General features: G+C 37.5%; 1 protein-coding gene across 2 annotated transcripts in view; it reads left to right on the top strand.

Annotated features, from left to right (window-relative positions):
- GLG1 (golgi glycoprotein 1) overlaps positions 1-22,173 on the top strand; it is a 150,549-nt gene that overhangs the window by 36,968 nt on the left and 91,408 nt on the right. The gene's annotated exons all lie outside the window — the stretch shown is intronic.

Raw genomic sequence — 22,173 nt, 5'->3', positions numbered from 1 at the left:
AACTGAGGGTTAATGGGGGGTGGGAGGGAGGGGAGAGTGGGTGATGGGTATTGAGGAGGGCATGTTTTGGGATGAGCACTGGATGTTGTATGGAAACCAATTTGACAATAAATTTCCTATATTGAAAAAAAAATAAAAATAAATTAAAAAAAAGAATTGATATCTCATGGCCTTTATTCTTTCTTAGAAGTCTTTCAAGGAGAATTTAGTTTCTATCTTGCAGTTACCGTATGGATGCATTACACCCTTTGGTAATTCTAAGATACTATTTTCATAGTTTAGGCTTTTGTTGAACACAGTTGAAAATTAAGAATTTTTCATTTTCTGCCCATACTGGCAAAGAGAAGAACATTGACAGAAGAAAATACTTCACAATTATATGAATTAGGAGAGAAATGTAAAGAGACAAATAGCAGCACTATAGATTTATGCTTTTTATTTGTTTTGAGAGAGAGTGAGAATAGGGCAGAGAGAGTGGGAGAGAGAGAATCCCAAGCAAGTTCCATGCTATCAGTGCAGAGCCTCATGTGGGACTTGATCCCATGACTACAAGATCATGACCTGAGCTGATACCAAGAGTCAGACACTCAGTCGACTGAGCCACCCAGATGCCCCTACTTTTTGGTATGGTAGCCACCAGCTATTTGAGGCCATTGAGCACTAAAAAGTGGACTTGAGATGTGCTGTAAGTGTAAAATATATATGGGATTTCCAAGACCTGGAAAGAGAAAAAATGTAAAATATCTCAATTTTTTATATTGATTACTTGTTGAAATAACATTTTGGATATATTGGGTTAAATAAAATATATTAAAATTAATTTCACCTGTTTCTTTTTACTTTTTCTTTTTTATTTAATTAATTAATAGATTTTTGGGGGTTGTATAGATTTTATTTTTTTAATTTTATTTTTTAAATTTACCTCCAAATTAGCATGTAGTGCAACAGTGATTTCAGGAATAGATTCCTTAATGCCCCTTATCCATTTAGCCCACCGCCCCCCTCCCACAACCCCTCCAGTAACCCTCTGTTTGTTCTCCATATTTAAGTCTCTTATGTGTTGTCCCACTCCCATTTCTTATATTATTTTTGATTCCCTTCCCTTATGTTCATCTGTTTTGTATCTTAAAGTCCTCCTATGAGTGAAGTCCTATGATATTTGTCTTTCTCTGGCTGACTACTTGCACTTAACATAATACCCTCTAGTTCCATCCATGTAGTTGCAAACGGCAAGATTTCATTCTCTTTGATGGCCGAGTAATGCTCCATTGTACATACGTACCACATCTTCTTTATCCGTTCATCCATCGATGGACATTTGGGCTCTTTCCATACTTTGGCTATTGTTGTTAGCGCTGCTGTGAACATTGGGGTCCGTGTGTTCCTTCGAAAGGGCACACCTGTATCCCTTGGATAAATGCCTGGTAGTGCAATTGCTGGGTCCTAGGGTACTTCTATTTCTGATTTGTTGAGGAAGCTCCATACTGTTTTCCAGAGTGGCTGTACCACCTTACGTTCCCACCAGCAGTGCAAAAGAGATCCTCTCTCTCCGCATCCTCGCCAACATCTGTGGTTGCCTGAGTTGTTCACGTTAGCCATTCTGACAGGGGTGAGGTGGTATCTCGTGGTGGTTTTGATTTGTATTTCCCTGATGACGCGTGACGTTGAGCATTTTTTCACATGTCGGTTGGCCATCTGGATGTCTTCTTTGGAGAAGTGTCTATTCATGTCTTTGGCCCATTTCTTCACTGGACTATTTGTTTTGTGGGTGTTGAGTTTGATAAGTTCTTTCTAGATTTTGGATACTAACCCTTTATCTGATACGTCATTTGCAAATATCTTCTCCCATTCCGAAGGTTGCCTTTTAGTTTTGCTGATTGTTTCCTTCGCTGTGCAGAAGCTTTTTATTTTGATGAGGTCCCAGTAGTTCATTTTTGCTTTCGTTTCCCTTGCCTCCAGAGACATGTTGAGTAAGAAGTTGCTGCGGCCAAGGTCAAAGAGGTTTTCGCCTGCTTTCTCCTTGAGGACTTTGATGGCTTCCTGTCTTACATTGAGGTCTTTCATCCATTTTAAGTTTGTTTTTTTTGTGTGGTGTAAGAAAGTGGTCCAGGTTCATTGTTCTGCATGTCTCTGTCCAGTTTTCCCAGCGCCACTTGCTGAAGAGACTGTCTTTATTCCACTGAACATTCTTTCCTGCTTTGTCAAAGATTAGTTGGCCATATGTTTGTGGGTCCATTTCTGGGTTCTCTGTTCTGTTCCATTGATCTGAGTGTCTTTCTGTTTTTGTGCCAGTACCATACTGTCTTGCTGATTGCTTTTTATTTTTATTTTTTAAATAGAGTTCACACCCAACGTGGGCCTCGAACTCAGTGTGATCAAGAGTCACACACTATGCTAACGGAGCCAGCCAGGCACACCCCTGTTTACTTTTTTAATATGGTTACTAAGAAATGTAAAATTACATATGTTGCTCATATTTCTGTTGGGCAGTACTGGTCTATAATATAGAAACATCATTTTGGATGGAGTATTCAAATGACAATATCCTGGGTAAATTTTCTGAAACTAAAAATTCAGTGGGTGAACAAATTATTTCTAAGGATGAAAATGAAATACATCTCATGTAATTAGTTATTCATCAAGTAGGTCTTCATCATGCAGTATTTTATGACAAGTACCTAGAACATCTTTTGCTAGAAGAGTATGTGGCAGTGTTTGTACATCTATTATATTTTTGCACCAAAATTTACTAGACCAGTGGACAAATGCTTAAGTCAAGTGTGTATACAGAGATTAATAGAAGGATATAGGTGAAGTAGAAATGAAAACATTCTTTGGGCTTATTATTCTGATTGGCTTTTATTAATACATAAATGAAATGTTTTGTGGTAATAGAGCAAAGAGGCAGTCCTGTTTCCCACAAAATTATGAGGTATCAAAATTTTAAAAACTTTTGCATTTTGATAATGAAAGTACAGGAAGCAGCAGAAGCAATGATGAGATGGAATCTATTAAGGATGTATTTGAAATCTGGGATCAATATTTACAAGATGGATATGCTTTAGATTTGTCACTGACAGCTGATAAAGAGCTGGTTATGTATACCTTCAAACCCAGGATAATACAGAATAACCGTTTGGGTGTACTGTGTTAAAAGGTATATCAAGATTTTTAATTAAGTTTTCTACTTTGACTTATTCTACTATAAATTATTCATGAAGTATTTAATATAAAAATGGTAAATGATGATTTTCCTAGTATTTTTCTTAGTATTCTGATGATTCTGGTGATTACCTACATGATTTTTCCTAGTATTCTGAAGGTTAAGTATACCATTTATGGGGGCAGGACCATCTTTGGCTCAGGTCATGATCTCATGGTAATGAGTTCGAGCCCCACGTTGGGCTCTCTTCTGTCAGCACGGAGCCCACTTCAGCTCCTCTGCCCCACTTTCTGCCCCCCCCCCCCCCCACTGGCCCTCTTTCTCTCAAAAATAAATAAACATTTTTTTTAAAGTATGGCAATTATGATTGTTCTCTTATCTAATTGTACCAATAACTGAAGTCTTGAAAGATCTGTTTCTTTGTCTTTCTGCTGATTCTCATTCATGGTGTCTTATTGCACAGTATGTTTAGTTATTTTTACTGTATGCCACTCACTGGTTTTTGGGGAAATTATTTGTAGGAATGATTTGGGGCCTAAGATAAAGTGCTGTTTTTCAGAAAGGATTTTTATTTCTTCTGTTAGGCATTTCTGACTGTTACCAGTTCCATCACCCGTCACCACACAAGGATCACCTTAAATCAGTTTCAGAGTTTTAAGGTTTTCTGAAATGGCCAGACAATGCAAATCTGAGGAAGAGCTAGTTTAATTGTAGTTTGCCCTTAAAAGTGTAGCCTTTTGAGATTCCAACTTAAAGCAAGAGCATCTCTTATTAGACTTTTTACCTTGGGCAGATCTTGGCTTCATTTCTGCCCACATAGCCCTTCAAAAAGGAGGACCCATTTTGATAAGTATAGCAAGTATATTCAAGGCAAAAATGAGATTTTGAGTTCTATGTTTCTAGGTATCCTTCTTTCTTTCAGCACTAGCTTGGCAATACCTATAATGTTGTTAGCTATTTGTTGCTTTTAGGAAGATTTTTAAATTTTTCAACAATTTGAGTTGATTTTGGTTGGGTTTTTTTCTAAGTAACCAATAACCGATAACCTCCATTATAAGAAATATATTATCACATCTTTTTTTTTTTTTTTTTTTTTTTTTTTAAGCTTCTCTAGTAGATCACATGTACACTAGGTTTAGGATACTATTGATTAAGCAAATAGAACGTATACATAGAACTGTAAAAATTAAATAGGGAGTCAAATTTCAGGAGGGAGAACCCAAGAGTCATTAAAGTCATTGGGTAATGTTCAGTTTAAACACACACACACACACACACACACACACACACACACACACACACTTGATTTTCTTCAGTTTAAGAAAAGAATTATCTTTGGGTCTTTTGAGTTGGTCAGATATGTTTGTTGTTATGCTTACCAATATAGAAAATTCAGGCTTGTTATGAAAAAAATGATTACCAAAACACTTACTGAAGACTTCTGTAGTGCCTGGACAGAAGATCACCCACCCTATACTCAGAAGTTGTGACATGCCTAGTGGATATGTAATGTTCAACTCTTATATCAACGTTGTTTTGAAGAAAGCTTAATCTAGTAACTGATATTCATTTTAGGTTTCAGCAGTTGTTTTTTTTACATTAAGCCGTTTTTCTAAGTTACCTTGTATACGAGAACCAAATCAATTGTAATTTGACATTCTCCAGTCTAAATCTACAGGTGAGATGTAAAAGGATGTCATCTAATTATTTTGATTCCTAATTTCCCCTTCCAAGAAAACAAATCAGAAAGATTTGGGTAAGAAATACCTAATTTCTGTTACATTTACACACTGGTATAGCTAGGGAAATGACAGGTTTTTCTTAACATCTAACAAGTGGCTTTGCTGGCTACTCCTCTTTAAGAATGTGGTTTATTATGTTGCTCTGGACTACACAAGCTAGCAATTAAGGTATTTAAGTATTACAGGAAGATGAGATATTTTAGTCATTTATAGTAGACTGTTGCTATGATTCTTGGTTTTGGTGTTAGTGGTCTCAAATTAGTTATGTCTTGAGTAGCAAAACAGAGTTTTAGAGCAGTATGTCAGAGACATGGCAGAAGGTGAATCAAATTGGTGTGGTGATGAATGGAAGCTTAAGAGCTGGTACTTAGGTCCCCTCTCATACTGAATCTTGTGGTTAACAGAGGCAAAAGAAGTTAATTACTTAATGTAGTTGTGCCATAAGGGATGGCATTTTTGCCCTGTATGTGATTTGACTACTCTGCTTTGTAACGTGCTTTGGTTTATTATGCATCAAAGTCAACACTGATGTTTACATTTTACACAATGAATTATGTCTAGGATCATTGTCAGCTGAGATAGTCTTTATAAAGTCAGACTGGGGTTATTCCAGGCATTGAATAATTCAAAATGCTATGAATTGAAAAATTGAGAGTGTTAGTATTTATTAGGCTGTAAACATTTAACCACATTAAAAAAAATTTTTTTTTAATGTTTTTATTTATTTTTGAGACAGAGACAGAGCATGAGCAGGGGAGGGGCAGAGAGAGAGGGCGACACAGAATCCAAAGCAGGCTCCAGGCTCTGAGCTGTCAGCACAGAGCCCAACGTGGGGCTCGAACCCACAGACCGCGAGATCATGACCTGAGCTGAAGTCAGACACTCAACTGACTGAGCCACCGAGGCACCCCTTAACCACATTTTTATATCAATGATCTAGCCCCACTCTTATGAAAATTTGAGCAAGTTCTGTTGCTATACTTGTCTTTTTGTTTAATACACTTTTTTTGTTTGTTTTTTCTCTCTTGACTCTTGCATCCTTATAGTAGTTGCAGCAGCAACAAAACTCTGAGTTCTGATTGGTTTCATTTCACAAACCTATCTCTGAGAAAACAAATATGATGACTTCTTTCCAGGGGTACTTACATGTCACCACCTTCTGGGTCTTCCAGAGAGGCAGGCATTTTATTTTTAATAGTTCTTCAAACCTCATTTGATTTGTTCTGCTGTGAGACTACCATTGAAATACTTTTTAGGATTTCAGCATATATAGCTGTAGCCAGGGATCTGTTAATAGAATTTGTTTAATATTGAGATATAAACCTAGTAGTTTGCCAGGTGCCCATTAAAAAACAGATGAGGGGCGCCTGGGTGGCTCAGTCGGTTGGGCGGCCGACTTTGGCTCAGGTCACGATCTCGCTGTCCGATCTCGCGGTCCGTGAGTTCGAGCCCCGCGTCGGGCTCTGGGCTGATGGCTCAAAGCTGGAGCCTGCTTCCAATTCTGTGTCTCCCTCTCTCTCTGCCCCTCCCCCGTTCATGCTCTGTCTCTCTCTCTCTCAAAAATAAATAAAACGTTAAAAAAAAATTTTTTTTTTAAAAAAACAGATGAGACTTCAAATAAGTAGGTGAAAATTTAATAACTCTTCTAGGCCTTATTGAGAAATATAATTTAGTAGGCTCAGAGATCCCATTGAGATTAGAAAGATAAATGATACAAAAGTACGTCACGTTACTTTTAGAAGATACTAGACAGAAATTGTTGTATTTAGGAACTAAACAGGCCCATTTGCCGGAGTATAGAGTAGTAAACTTTAATGTCTTAAAAGTATTATGTTTCTTTTTCCCATATCCTCTTAAATTTGACTAGTGACTTCATTGCACTCTGCATATAGTATGCATCATACTATTTGATTTCTTGAAAGGAGACCTTTACTGTGTTGTCATTACAACTTTAAATAAACAGGGTTACATTAAAGATAGTAAAATTATTCTGTGCGGCACCTAGGTGGCTCAGTTGGCTGAGGATCCTACTCGTGAGTTTGGCTCCGGTCATAATCCCAGGGTCTTGAGATTGAGCCCAGCCTCAGGCTCTGCGCTGAGCATGGAGCCTGCCTGAGATTCTCTCTCCTTCTGTTTCCCTCCCCTGCTTGTGCTTGCACACATGTGCTCTTTTCCTCTCTCAAATGAAAGAAGTTAAAAAAGAAATAAAAGATAGTAAAATTATTCTAATATTTTTTCTTCACCTTTGATTTATCTGAGTGACATTTAAGTAAGTACACATTCCTCACTAAATCAGTTAAGGGTGTGACTCTTTTGTAGTGACAGGAAGCTCCAAACTAGGTTAAGCTAAAAAGAGAATTTGCTTCTTATAACTATAATAAGGAATAGCAGTGGCTTCGGAGTTAGCTAGATACTGGAGCTCAGCCTCTTAGCTGGACTCATTTTTCTCTTCCCTCCACTTCAGGGTTGGCTTCCTTCATGGCCTCTACCTGGTGGCAAGGTAGCCCGAGTAGCTCTGATCCCTACTGCATCTGTGCCAGCGTTATTTGCAAATGTTTTATTGTTTGTTATTGTCTGAGTCCCCGAAACACTTAGGAATGTCACATGTATAGTCTGAGAGTGGAATCATTTGATTTACTTTCTTAGGAATGAGTCCCACCTGAAGCCACTGGAACACAGTAGGACTAAAAGTGGGAGAGACAAACAGGACCTCACTGTATGTAATAGGGTTTGAGTATTGGAAGCAGTGATTTTTGTCTTTGGGAGTTTTACTTCCGAAGTGACCCAAATCAAGATCAGTCCTATGTCCTAGGAAACTCTAATGTTTTTGATTCACTTCTTTCATTAGAATAAAGAGATACCTGCCACTTGGCTCATTTCACATTCTAACGAGCTGGCGTTGCAAACATCACTGAACCACTGTGAGCCAGGCTAGAGCTGAGGGAGATAGATGTTACAACACAGATGATTGTGTTCCTTCCACCAAACAACAACAAAACAAAACAAAACAAAACAATACAAAGGAGGCAGAAAATTCTCTCTCTGAAAGGCAACTCTAAGAAGCCAGTACTCATGTTTCATACCATGAATTATAGATCTCAGCTGTTAATCATTCCTCAGCAATAAACTTGAGAACTTTATAATAATGAAGTTTTGGTGTTTTGCTGATTTAAGCAGTTTTCAACCTTTATGCAGTCATATCTCCCTATATTAAAAAAATAAGAATTTAAAATTCTTTCTAGTCAGAAATGTTATTAGCATTTTATAAAAGCAAGGAGAAGTAAATGACATTTGGGAAACTCACACTTTTATTTCCTCAACAAGAGTAAGATTTGTCCCCCCTCCCTGCCTTGTCTTTCTGTTTTTGTTTTTGTTTTGCCACTGTCCTACCATCCTTTATTTCATGTGTTAAATAAATAGTTGGCAAAGCTATACCACGCTGTCTCCTGCTTACAGGTCAAGAGACAGGATTGGATCCCTGTGTTATAGGATATGTCATTTTAGTCAGGATTTTCTCCTGTAGAAAGGTCAGGACATCAGGTTTGGGGAGACTTGAGGAGTCTGGATTCTTAGACTCCCTACATTCTTTTTCCAGACAAAGACATTTTTCTTTCCTTAGCTTCTTAGTTATAGTTTTGTAACACCTTAAATATTTTCTTACCTAACATTTACGTACTTCTTTGTACATTTACATTCATTCACACCTTGGCAGTATATGTTAGGTTTAAAATAATTAACATTTAGGGGCGCCTGGGTGGCGCAGTCGGTTAAGCGTCCGACTTCAGCCAGGTCACGATCTCGCGGTCCGTGAGTTCGAGCCCCGCGTCAGGCTCTGGGCTGATGGCTCAGAGCCTGGAGCCTGCTTCCGATTCTGTGTCTCCCTCTCTATCTGCGCCTCCCCCATTCATGCTCTGTCTCTCTCTGTCCCAAAAATAAATAAACGTTGAAAAAAAATTTTTTAAATAATTAACATTTAAATATTTCTATTGTTTATGTAATTTTTTACAGGCTGTCTTTAATTCCTACCATGGAGATTACTGTGGTGAAGAAAAATATCGTTGTATTTTCTACTTCTCAGCATTTATTTGTTATGCACTCTCTATATTCTAGATACAAATCTAGAGTCAAGAATACGGTTTCTACCTCTGCAAACATTTCTTTCTCATACATAATGATTGTGTGATATGAAAGGCAGATTGGAGCCGAAAAACACATGAAGGGGAAAAAAAAATGAGATGTGCTCAGAGCTTATTTAAGTCGTCTAGAAGATGAGGATGGCCTGGATTAAAGCAATGACAGAAGAAAAAGATATTGACTAAGTCTGAACAGCAGTGAAAAGTGACTTGGGAGAGCTTGTTATAGGACTAAGATACAGAACACACAGGAGTAAAAGGAATCAAAGTAAACCCAAAGTTCCATTGGGTATGTGGGGGTTCCTCACTGAGAAAATGCTGTTGCCATTCATGGTTGAAAGGAGAACTGACATGGAGACAGAAATTAATTTTATTAAGTCAATAAATGGGAAAGAAGAGGCAAGTTCCTATATAGAATAGCAAATAATTTATATGGATATTTCCCCCTTTAGAGGTAGAGCTTAGGTCTTGAGTATGGGCTGAGCTTAGTTCATTGCTTCCACCTTGAGTATGGGCTGAGCTTATTAGTTCGTTGCTTCCAAAGAGTAGGCTCTGGGAAGGTGGATGGGAGTCATTTTACAGTGGAGAAATCTGGCAGACACTCCCTTGACCAGATGATCAAAGTTAGCGTCATTAGTAATGTCATGTTTATATCATTTATGCCTTTAATATGACGTGTTGAAAGTGGTACTTCCTCCAAAACCTGTAACCTGTGAGAAAAATACCACATAAACCTAAATTGAGGGATAGTCTACAAAATACCTGACCATGCTTCCTCCAAACTCTCAGAGCCATCAGAGACACAGAGGCTAGAGACATATAATAACCAAATCCTGGATGAGGATAATGTTTGACTAAATGTTTGGGCACTCTTTGGCCTAGTCAAGTTGGTACATAATCTTATGTCACTGTCCAAAACTAACAGAGGATAGAGGGTTAAAGAGGATAAAGCATTAAGGAGGAGAGAGTTGTTTTTTAAACAGCAAAAACAGCAGAAAAACCTCAAGATGGTTTAGAGAGGATTATTTTTAATGATAAAAGTCACATGAAGCAAGAAATAGGGAACTGTAGTTAGATTCTTCATTTAAAAAGTAAAAGGAAGGTGTACAATGACAGAATGGATAATAGAATTAGCTTAAAATTTCGTTTTATTTTAAGATGAGTTTAACTTTTTGAAGATGGATTTAAATATTTTTATCGGCCCTTCTCTTAGGACATCCTTTTCTTCTAACTACTTTAGTTTCCCAGTACCTGTAGGGCCAAAGTTAAGTAACTAATACATAAAACTGTCCTCAATTCCTGGGGAGAGAAAGCAAGTTTAACAGCCCCTCCTCTCAAAAAAAGCAAATTCTTCACATCCTCTAAAAATGTCGAGAGGTTCTCAAGTACTCAAATTTATGAACGTATATTCATAGAAACATGGATGGAAGCCATATAGGTTAAAAACTTAACGTGTTATAAAGCAGGTGTTCAGTGAGTTAACAAACATTATAAAATTCTAAATTGCTCTTAATCTTTTAGGTACAGTCTTCAGTAATATAGTTCAAATATTTGTGTACATTCTTTCATTTATTATCCATCCTTCATAATTGAGTACATGGAAAACTGGCTTAAGAACAGAAAGCAATCAGTTCAATTAGAGATGCTTCTTTTTGCTAATATTAACACTTGTGCCCTCCCCCCATCTTTCCCCACTAATTCCAACTAATGCTAATAATTTCACAAAGGTGCACCTTAAGTGGTGATACTGCCAAAGGTGAAATATTGGTGGGCAAGTGGTACCTCCACTTAGTAGCTCAAAAGTTTGTCAGCTGGAAAAGTTACCAAGTACACATAGTCATCATAGGGGATGACCATACACAAGACGATTCCTTCAAGTTTAGGAGAAGTAGCTGCTCCACCTAATCTGTAGAAACAAATACAGAAAGTCAAGTAAAATGGAGGGACAGAGAAATATGTTCCAAAAGAAAGAACAAGAAAGAACCCCAGAAAAAGAACTAAATGAAATGGAGGTAAGCAATATGCCTGTTAAAGAATTTAAACTAATGATCATAAAGATACTAACTAAGCTGGAGACAAGAGCCGAAGAACTCAGTGATACCTTCACTAAAGAGATAATAAATAAACAAGAACCAATTAGAGTTGAAGAACACAGTAATAAAAAACACACTAGAAGGAATCAACAGAAGATTAGCGATGCAGAAGACTGTATCCATGATCTGGAACCTAGGGTAATGGAAAGCACACAAGCTGAACAGCAAAGAGGAAAGAGTTTGAAAAATGAAGATAGGTTAACAGATCTTTTGGACAACATCAAGCAAACAAACATTCACGTGATAGGGGTCCCAAAAGAGGAAGAAGAGAGAGAAAGGGGTAGAAAACTTATTTGAAGAAATGGTAGCTGAAAACATTCCTAACCTTGGGAAGGAATTAGACGTCTAAGTCCAAACAGCACAGAGTATTAACAAACAAGATGAACCCAAGAAGTGGGGCATCTGTGTGGGTCAGTCAGATAAGCATCAGACTCTTGGTTTTGGCTCAGGTTGTGATCTCACGGTTTCGTGAATTCGAGCTCCACGTTGGGCTCTGTGCTGGCAGTATGGAGCCTACTTGGGATTCTCTTTCTCTCTCTCCCTCTCTCTCTGCCCTTGCTGTCTCTGTCTCTCTCAAAATAAATAAAGTTAAAAAAAAAAAAAAAAGAACCCAGGCCAATATCTATATCTCTAACGAACATAGAGAAATCCTCAGCAAAGTATTAACCAGTGGCACATAAATACATTAAAAAGATCATTCACCATGTTCAAGTGAGATTTATTCCAGGGCTGAAAGGATGGGTCAGTATTCACAAATTAATAAACATGATATACCACATCAAAAAATGCAGGATAAAAACCATATGATTATCTCAACAGATGCACATAAACATAAAGCATTTGACAAAATTCAACATTCATTCATGATGAAAACTCTCAACAGAGTGGGTTTAGAGGGAACATACTTAAACATAGTAAGGGCTATGTATGAAAAATCCACAGTTAACATTGTCCTCAATGGGGAAAAACTGAGAGCTTTGTCTGTAAGACAAGGCAGAAGAGAAGGATGTCCAGTTTCGCTACTTTTATTCAATGCAATACTGGCAGTCCTAACCACCAGCAATCAGACAAAAAAGAAGTGAGGCTTTTATATTCGTGAAGAGGAAGTTAAACTGTCAAGTATTTGCAGATGACATGATACTGTACATAGAAAATCCTAAAGACCTCACTAAAAAAACTACTAGAAGTAATGAATTCAGTAAGTTGCAAGATATAATAAATTAATACGCAGAAATTGGTAGCATTTATATACACTAGCAATGAAAGTAGCAAAGAAATTAAGAAAACATCACTTAGAATTGCATCAAAGAGAATAAAATGCAAACAAACAAATAAATAAGGGGTGCCTGGGTGGCTCAGTTGGTTGAACATCCAACTTTTGATTTTGGCTCAGGTCATGATCCCATGATCATGGGATCGAGCCCTGCATCGGGCTTCGTGTTGAGTTTGGAGCCTAAGATTCATTCTCCATTTCTCTCTCTCCCTCCCTCTCCCTCCCTCTCCCTCCCTCTCCCTCCCCCTCTTCCTTTGCCCCTCTCCTCTGCTCTTGCTCTCTCTCTTTAAAAAAAAAAGCTTTGGCACAGTGAAGGAAACCATCAATAAAACTAAAAGGCAACCTACTGAATAGGACAAGATATTCGCAAATTATATATCCGATAAGGGATTGATATTCAAAAAATATAAAGAACTTACATAACACTAAAAAACAGATTTAAAAAAGAGTAGAAGACATGAATAGATATTTTTCCAAAGAAGACATACAAATGGCCAACAGACACATGAAAAGGTGCTCAATATTACTAATTGACAGGGGAATACAAATCAAAACCAGAACAAGATATCCCTTTACATCTGGTAGAGTGGCTAAATTAAAAAAGACAAGAAATAACAAGTGTTAGCAAGCATATGGATAAACGGAACCCTCATGCATTATTATTGTTGAGAATGCAAATTGGTGCAGCTACTATGGAAAGCAGTATGGATGATCCTCCAAAAATTAAAAATAGAAATAACATATGACATAATAATTCCACTATTGGGTATTTACCTAAAGAAAATGAAACACTAATTTGGAAAGATATATACACTTTTTTTTTTTAAGTTTATTTATTTATTTTGAGAGTGCGTGAGAGAGTAGGGGAAGGCCAGGGAAAGAGGGAGAGAGAATCTTAAGCAGGCTCTGTCCTTTTAGCACAGAGCCCAACGCAGGGTTTGATCTCACGAACTACAAGATCATGACCTGAGCAAAAATCAAGAGTCGGACACTTAACTAAGCCACCCAGGTGCCCCAGAAGTTATATGTACTCCTATTTTTATTGCATCATTATTTACAATAGCTAAGATACAGAAGCAACCTAAGTGTCCCCTGATAGACAAATGGATGTGGAAGATGTGATATTTATATACAATGGGATATTTCACAGCCATAAAAAATGATGAGATCATGCCATTTGAGGCAACATGGATAGATCTAGAGTGTGTTATGCTATGTATTATGCTGAGAATGAATAAGGGAAATGCCATTTGATTTCACTCTTGTAGTATCGAAAAAACAAACAAATGAATAAACAAACACAAGCAGAATCACACCTATAAATACGGAGAACCAAACTGATGGTTGCCAGAGGTGAGAGAGTGAAGGAATGGGCAAAATGGATGAAAGGGAGAGGGAGATAATAGGTTTCTAGTATGGAGTCATGGGGATAAAGAGAACAGTGTGAGGAGCGTAGTCAGTGATACTATAGTAGTGATGTATTGTGACAGGTGGTAGCTACACTTGTGGTGAATATAGCATAATGTATAAACTTGTTGAATCATTAGGTTGTTCACCTGAAAATAATGTAACACTATGCCAACTGTACTCAAAAGTAAAAATTGCAATTTATATCCCTTGCATTAAAAAAAAAAGTTTGTGAGATGGTAAATACAAAATAGGAAGTCAACATTTAAAAGTCTCTTTGGTATCTAAGTAGATAATGTATGAAAATCAGACTGAAAGTTGAGGACCATCTGTAAATCAAAATGCAAGTATTTAAAATTTTTAACTACCAGGGTTCTGTTGTTTTACTGCTTTATTTAAATTAGTATGTATCTACTGTTTTAAAATGTTCTTTATTTAGTATATGTTCTTTCCAAATAACTAGTATATCTTATAAAAAGGATTCATTTTACTTCCCCTTTAGTATAGGGGAAACTGATTAAAGGTCCAGGCTCAGGAGAGGACAGTTTCTATCAAGTCACCAAGCTGACTGCTTCTAGATAGCTGCACTAGACTTTCAGGATGCTTTCGGGATACAATCTTCTGACCAAGATCATCAGCCTTCTCTGCTTCCTGTTATCTGTTAAGTTTTAAAACTCGTCACTCAAGCATTTGATCTGTTTTCCTACAGTGTTCAAACCTGGAATAGTGTCTTAATTAACTGTGCACAGAGTTTTGGCCTACCAGTATCTTCAAATTGTATTCACCATCCAGTCACACCCTCTTAGATCAGCATATACTCTGGTTGTTTTCTAGACCCAAACAGAACTTCATGCCTATTTTAGTACCTAAAAACCTCTATGATTAAAATTTGCCTTAATTGGGAGTCTTACTGCTTTACTTCATTTAAATTATTGTATAGTAAAATGAATATCCAGTAAATATAGATCCCTAAAAATAAAATGAAACTCACAACCTGATAGTATGTAGTTACAGAATCAGAAAAGTTTTGCGGGGTGCCTGGGTGACTCAGTCCTTTAAGCTTCTGACTTTTGATCTCGGCTCACGTCATGATCTCAGGGTTTGTGAGTTCAAGCCCCGAGTTGGGCTTTGTGCTCACAGTGGAGAGCCTGCTTAGGATTCTGTCTCTCCTTCTCTCTGCCCCTTCCTTGCCTGTGTTCATGCACACATGTGTGTGCTCTCTCTCTCTCTCCAAATAAATTAAAAAAAAAAAAAAAGTTTTGTAATCTTCCAGTAAGGATTTGTCAGAACAAAGGCCCTTCTAGTTTTGCTGACTACGTGAATATGGAGCAGGAGTGGAATTGGTTAGTAAAAATTCATCCTACTGACTGAAGTATGAAGGGTAAATCTTCCTCATACCAAGTTAATCAAGTTCTTCACTATTCCTGAACAGTGAAAATCTGAAGAGATTTTCTTTATGAGAATACGGTTAAGTTAATTAAAATCATACTATTAGAATTGTTCTTAACAAATTGTTCTTAACTGTCTTACGTATAATGTAAACAGCCTGTATACAGTGAGACTATTAGTTTCAGCTCTGCTTTACTCCTTGGCTCCAGACTTTTAAGTTATTTTGTATATAATCCGCATACTAAGATGGTCCAGACAAAAACTTGTTAAATTAAAGTTCTTGAGTTATCCTCAAACTAAAACAATTTTGTGGAGAAAAGTTTATGTCTCCTAGTAAAAGACTAAGCTTTCTAGTAGAAGAACTAATTAAGTCAAGTTTTATAAAATAATGAAGTAATCAATAGGTTCTTATTGTTGCTTGTTTCTAACAGCTTGCTTTTCTCCTATAGGACTATTTTGCTTTCTTGTAGTAAAAAGCAAAATGGATTTTTAGTGGTTTAGGAATTTGGAATTAACTCTTACTGTAATATAAAGTAGATGAATTTCACTAGCTTATAATTGTCCCTGAATGAATTAGTGCTGAATTTTTTCCCCAGAAGTTGTTTTTTTCTTAAATTTTTTTTTTGATGTTTGTTTATTTTTGAGAGAGAGAGAGAGAGAGAGAGAGAGAGAGTAGAGAGAGAGGGAGACACAGAATCCAAAGCAGGCTTCAGGCTCTGAGCTGTCAACACAAAGCCCGAAGTGGGGCTTGAACTCACAAGCCTTGAGATCATGACCTGAGCCAAAGTCTGATGCTTAGCTGACTGAGCAACCCAGGCGCCCCTCCCCAGAAATTGTTTAAATCCTGGATGAATTGTTTGGTCCACCTATATTCACCTATATTGGTCCACCTATATTCAGGAATGGGGACACATTTTAGTAATTGTTTACTAATTGTTTATGTTTAGGAAAAACATAATTAATAAAGTTAATCTATTGTTATGTGAAACCATATGATATTCCACAGCAAAATACAAATAAAGGTTTATATATTCCAAACCAAGTTTCTTAGTTAGCATTAATAGAGAAAGCCTGGGAATGATCCTAGTTCTTTCCATAGAAGGAGAGACTAGCAATGGGCTTTGTTTTCTGCCATCCTTTGCAGTATGTGAGAAGTTTGCCTCTGCTGCACGATATTACAGAAACATTAACACATATCACCAGTTGTTGATGTTATGCATGGTTATTTTCTAGAGAAACATAAAAACAGTTGTAAATCATATGGAGAATGGGATCACATTTGTTGATGATTTAAAAGAAACTTGTGCTAAGTTTACACTTTTGTGGGTTTTTAAAATTTTTATAATTTTTAATAATTATAATTAAATTTAATAAAATAGTTAAATTTTACAATTTTATTTAAATCCAAGTTAGTTAACAATATAGTGTTATAATGATTTTAGGAGTAGAATTTAGTGATTCATCACTTACATATCACACCCCGTGCTTATCCCAACAAGTGCCCTCCTTAATGCCCATCACCCATGTAGCCCATCCCACTACCCAACACGCCACCAGCAACCCTCACTTCTCTGTTTTTAAGGGTTTTTTTTCTTGTTACTTTAACATGTATTGATTAAAAAAATAATAAAGGAGGGGAGAGGTTTTCAGCGTCATTTTAGGATAATTATTTCCTAGTATAAAAAGACATTCTCAATAACTTTGCTATTGACCAGTGAAGGAAGAAATGCAAAATCTTGCAAGTCAACTCAAAGGCAGGCTTTGCTGGAAAGGTCTCCTGACCAGAACCCTGAGTTTACGTTTTTAACGTGTGTTCTATACAGTGGATCCTTTCACAACTGAGTACTTGACCTGTTTTATGTTTTGTCAGTCTGGAACAAAGCCAGTAGAGAAAGACAAGACTGTGATTTGGGTGTTCTGGTGACCCCATCCAGTTTCAAAGAAGGAAAAGTTGCAATTTGTGAACGTATTTTTATTTTCTTAAAAAATTTTTTTTCTTAATATGTATTTATTTTGAGAGACAGAGTGCCAGCTTGGGAGGGGCAGAGAGAGGGAGACACAGAATCTGAAGCAGGCTCTAGAGCCCTGATGTGGGCTCCAGCTCGGACCAGTAAGATCATGACCTGAGCTGAAGTCGGGCGCTTAACCCACTGAGCCACCCAAGTGTCTTATGAATGTATTTTTAAAACCACAACAGTCATCATTTGGTCAGTATGTGACAATAATCCATCTAGTTGGTATTTCCTCAGCACAGCTATAACTGATTAAAACTATCTTTATTGATGGGTGTTTTACATTTCACCACAAAATCTTATAAAACAAATGGAAGGAAATTACATTTTTTTATATTAGTATCTCATTTTTATTTGGGTATCAGTAGTAGGTCCACTGTTGAGCAGAAAGCTAGTTAAAGTGACAGTGATGTCATTGGATTTGCAAGTTGAAGAAATTAATATTAATAAGATACATCATCAAAAGATAATTTTATTCATGCATTTTACAAAGTTTCCGCCTCTAACAGTTCTTTTTCTGTTCATTTTCATCATGGTTTCATGAAGTCCCATCTAACTTTAAGTGACCAACTCGTATTTAGCAGCAGTCTATTGAGAAAAATGTAGGCGTCCCAACCATTTATTGAAGAAATCCTGTCTTAAATCATTTTGGAAAAAAAGTAGGATTTAAATACGTAATGCTGAGGAATTGAACAAAAAAAATTTTTTTCAAGACTGATTTTGTGCAAACAGTAATTCCCAAGCATCTTCTGTAGATGACCAGTTTGTGTTGTACCACCTGGTTTCTAAAGACATGCTACTGAGGTTTATCGTGGTTACAGCCATGTTGCCACAGTTAAGAATGTTGGATGCATATGCTTTGATTGAGGATTTTTAATAATCTCATAATAAATCTAGATTGATAATTTGTATCTTTGTATATGTGAATCCTGATGATGGGATTTTAGGGTGATTGTGGGGAGTTTGAAGCTGATGGCCAAGAAAGAATTCTTGAAGATGTCTTTGGTACACAAAGGTGATTTTATTAAAGCACAGGGACAGTACCTATGGGCAAAAAGAGCTTCACTGGGGTTGTGACAGGTAACTGATTATATATCCTCAGGTTGGGAGGGGTTCAGTAACAGCGTAAGTCCCTCAGGAATTTTGGAAGCTGGGTTTCCAGGACCTTGAGGTGCTAGCTGCTGTTAGGAAAATGCCATTTATTACTGTTAACAAAACCTCAGTCATGAGACCCTTCAGATGTATATCAGGAGGCTGATGAGCTTGGAGTATGATTGCCAGCATATACCTTGGGGGAGTTGAGATAAAGGAAGTTTCCAAAGGCATTTTTATATGTTAAAGTAGATTTACAGGATCCTGTGGAATGGGGTGGGGAGGGGGTCAGGATAATGTTAAGCCCATATTCCCTTTTGCCCCTAGCAAAGTGTCATCATCCAAGCAGCTGAGCTTCTTGAAGGATGTCACCCTGTTTCAAGGACTTGTCAGTGGGCTGTAGCCAGTAAAGGAATTTAATTTTTCATTTGCCTTAGTTTCCCACATCATCATGGCAAACACTTAAACCTCTTTCCTTTGTTCTTGGGTAGCCAGGAATGTCTGAGGATTATCACACATATTCTACCTTGGGAGAGGGGGCATGCTATTAGCCTGTACTTTGCCCTCAGCTTGCTCTATGCTCCCTCATCACTGCTGTTATCACATGGCTCCTTCTATAAAAGAACTGTTTGCCATTGTGGAATTTGGATATACAGTGAAAACAGCTTTTATCAGCCACAAGAAGACCAAAATAATGGCAAAGTGTAAGAACTGGAATTGAAACTTCTGTGGGGTCTATACCTATTTTAAAGAATATTCAATAAAGTTGTCATTTATTTAATATTGTTAAGTTAGAATCTGAATAGTCAAATCTTGAAGAAAGATGAAGCAGGGTGTTGTGATTCAGCCATGAACTGAAATACAAGTTACCAGGGAGAATTTCTCTCTCCTAGAAGAGGAAGTAAAAGCTGGATTTAGTGAGTTATCTGGGAGAATGGGGAATTCTCCCTGAATCGTAACCCACATTCTCCTGAGGGTATGGCTGAGGTGTGGCTGCTGAAACACTGTAAAGATAACTCCTTTGAAACCACTTCTGTTGCTCTGGGTCCTTACTGTGCTTGAAATGACCCAAGCTAATTTTGATTTAAAAAAAATTTTTTTTAATGTTTATTTTTGAGAGAGACAGAGACAGAATGCAAGTAGGTTGGGGCAGAGAAAGGGAGACGCAGAAGCAGGCTCCAGGCTCTGAGCTGTCAGCACAGAGCCTGATGCGGGGCCCAGACTCACGAACCGCAAGATCGTGACCTGAGCCAATGTCGGATGCTCAACCGACTGAGCCACCCAGGCGCCCCTAATTTTGATTTTAAAAAGGCAGTTGCGGTAGCATACTGAGTGATCCAACTCATACACACTACTTTGACACTGGTATATTTGTGGCATATTTACAAGGAAACAAGTTTCCCTCATTTTTAAAGAGTTGAGTGATATGATAAGTATATTTGGTCTGACTGTCCCCAGTTCCAGGCTCAGAGCTCCTAAAACCCATGGAATTTCCTGAATGATAGGAATTCTTTTGTTATTCATAACAAGCCTCTTTCCATTACACCTGAGTTTAAATGAATGGGGTGAGGCCCCTAGATGGGGCTGGTCATTTGAAAGACCAAGTGATTAGAGAATTGGAATTTTTCTGTCCCACCTACCAACTCCTAAGAAGATGGTGTGGGCAATTGGCTAGAGGTTGAGCTTCATGAAAGCTCTTGAACTAGAAGACCTTCGGAGCTTCTGGGTTGATGAACATATCAAGGCGTTGGGAAGGTGCTTGGAAGCCCTGTGACTCCTCCTCCCACTTTGTCCTAAGCATCTCTTCCATTTGGTTATTTCTCAGTTGTATCCTTTATAATGAAGTGGTAAATGTAAATAAAATGTTTTCCTGAGTTTTGTGAGTCAGTCTAGAGAATTATCAAAACTGAGGAGGGAGTGTTAGCACCCTCAAATTTGTAGCCAAGTTGGAAAGAGGTATAAGTGTCTTTGGACTTGGGACCTCTGACTGGTGTCTGAAGTGTGGGCAGTCTTGTGGGACTGACCCTTCAATCTTTGGGGTCTGTGCTAATTTGGGGTAGTATAGAATTAAGTTTTTTGACACCCAGTTAGTGTAGGAATCTGAGAGTTGTCACAAAAAGTAAGTTTTGCTTTGCTTTTACGTGTGCTTAGTAGATATTAAAATTTGCATTAAAAAACAGTACATTAAGAATAAGCCTGGTGAAAGAAAGTAAAGATCTAAATAAATAGAGATAATCTTCCTGGATTTGGAAGACTTGCAGATTCAATTGAATGCAATCCCAATCAAAATCCCAGCAGGCTTTTGCAGGGGAGGGGAGGGATGGGAAGGTAGGAAGTAGAAACTGACAAGCTGAGTCTAAAATTTATATGGAAATGCAAGTGAACTAGAAATAGCGTCAACAACTGAAAATAAAATTGGACACTTTGCATTATTTGTATTTCAAGACAGTTTATAAAGGCTTACTATAAAGTAATCAGAACAGTTCGGTATTATCTGAAAGATAAACTTATAAATCAGAGGCCTGTGAAATGGCCGTGTGTTTTGTAAAGAAAGTTATATTGGAACAAGGCAAACCTGTTTCCTTAAAGATGCTTTTGAATACAGTTTCCACGTTGAGTATAAGAGAGACTATATATGGCCCCCAAGCCTAAAATACTGTCTATCCCTTTAAGATGAATCGTTCAGAATAGAAAGTCCATAAGTAGGTCTCTATATTTGTGGTGTTTATTCCAGTTGGATGGGGGACCCCAAATATGGGGGTGACCCAATTGGGTGGAAGCCAGAGGCACTGGCAGTGAAAGAATTCACTTGAGGTAGAGCAAAGGAGATAAAAGTTTATGGAATATACTTTAAGGGAGTGGGTGGGCAGGATGGCAAAGCAGAGATTTTCTGCAACACAGCAATGGTAGGAGGGTGTGTTTAAGGGGGGAAAGTGAAGGAGGTATGGGAACATGTAGAATTTTCCATTTTGATACCTGTGCCTTGTTGTAAGTAGCCCATTGGTTAGAGTTTATGGATATTGTGAGGTGGGTTGCCTGACAGGCCTGTTTGTATTGAGCCAGGGGGTTAACAGTGGGTCCTTTTCCCTTGGTCAGGTTTTCATTGCTCAGGTCTTTTGCCTAAAAGCGGCCTCTACACATATGTGTGGTCAAATAATTTTCGACAGAGGTGCCAATCAGAAGGAAAAGGTAGTTGTGCTAGCACAATTTGTTGAAGAGTCTGTTATATGAGAAAAAATTAATTTCAACCCTACCTCACACCTTCACAGAATTCAAATTGAAATGGATCATAGACCTAAACTAAAACCGAAACTAGTAAGAATTCTAGAAGAAAATACAGAATATTCTTCATCAACTTGGAATAGACAAAGGATTTTTAAGACACAGAGGTACTAACCATAAAAAGAAAACGATGGGTAAATTTGATTTTATAAACATTAAAATTTCTGCTCTTTTATTAAAGTCACCATCAGGGTCACCTGAATGGCTCAATCGGTGGAACATGTGACTCTTGGTCTTGGGGTTGTAAGTTTGAACCACACGTTGACTGTAGAGATTACAAAAAATAAAATCTAAATACATACATACCTACATACATAAATACACAAATATATAAATATAACCATCAAGAAAATGAAATGGTAAGCCACAGATTAGAAGATACTTGTATCTAGAATAAATCAAGAAGTCTTTAAATAATAATAACTCCATTTTAAAAATAGGAAAGGGGCTCCTGGGTGGCTCAATTCGTTAAGCGTCCAACTTCAGCTCAGGTCATGATCTCACGGTTGGTGAGTTCAAGCCCCACATGGGGATCTCTGCTTTCAGCATGGAACCCGCTTCGGGTCCTCTCTCTCTCTGCTCCTTCC

The sequence above is a fragment of the Prionailurus bengalensis genome, chromosome E2 (genome assembly GCF_016509475.1).
Source record: "Prionailurus bengalensis isolate Pbe53 chromosome E2, Fcat_Pben_1.1_paternal_pri, whole genome shotgun sequence".
Classification (NCBI taxonomy): Eukaryota; Metazoa; Chordata; class Mammalia; order Carnivora; family Felidae; genus Prionailurus; species Prionailurus bengalensis.
This window is presented reverse-complemented; position numbering and strand designations above follow the sequence as displayed.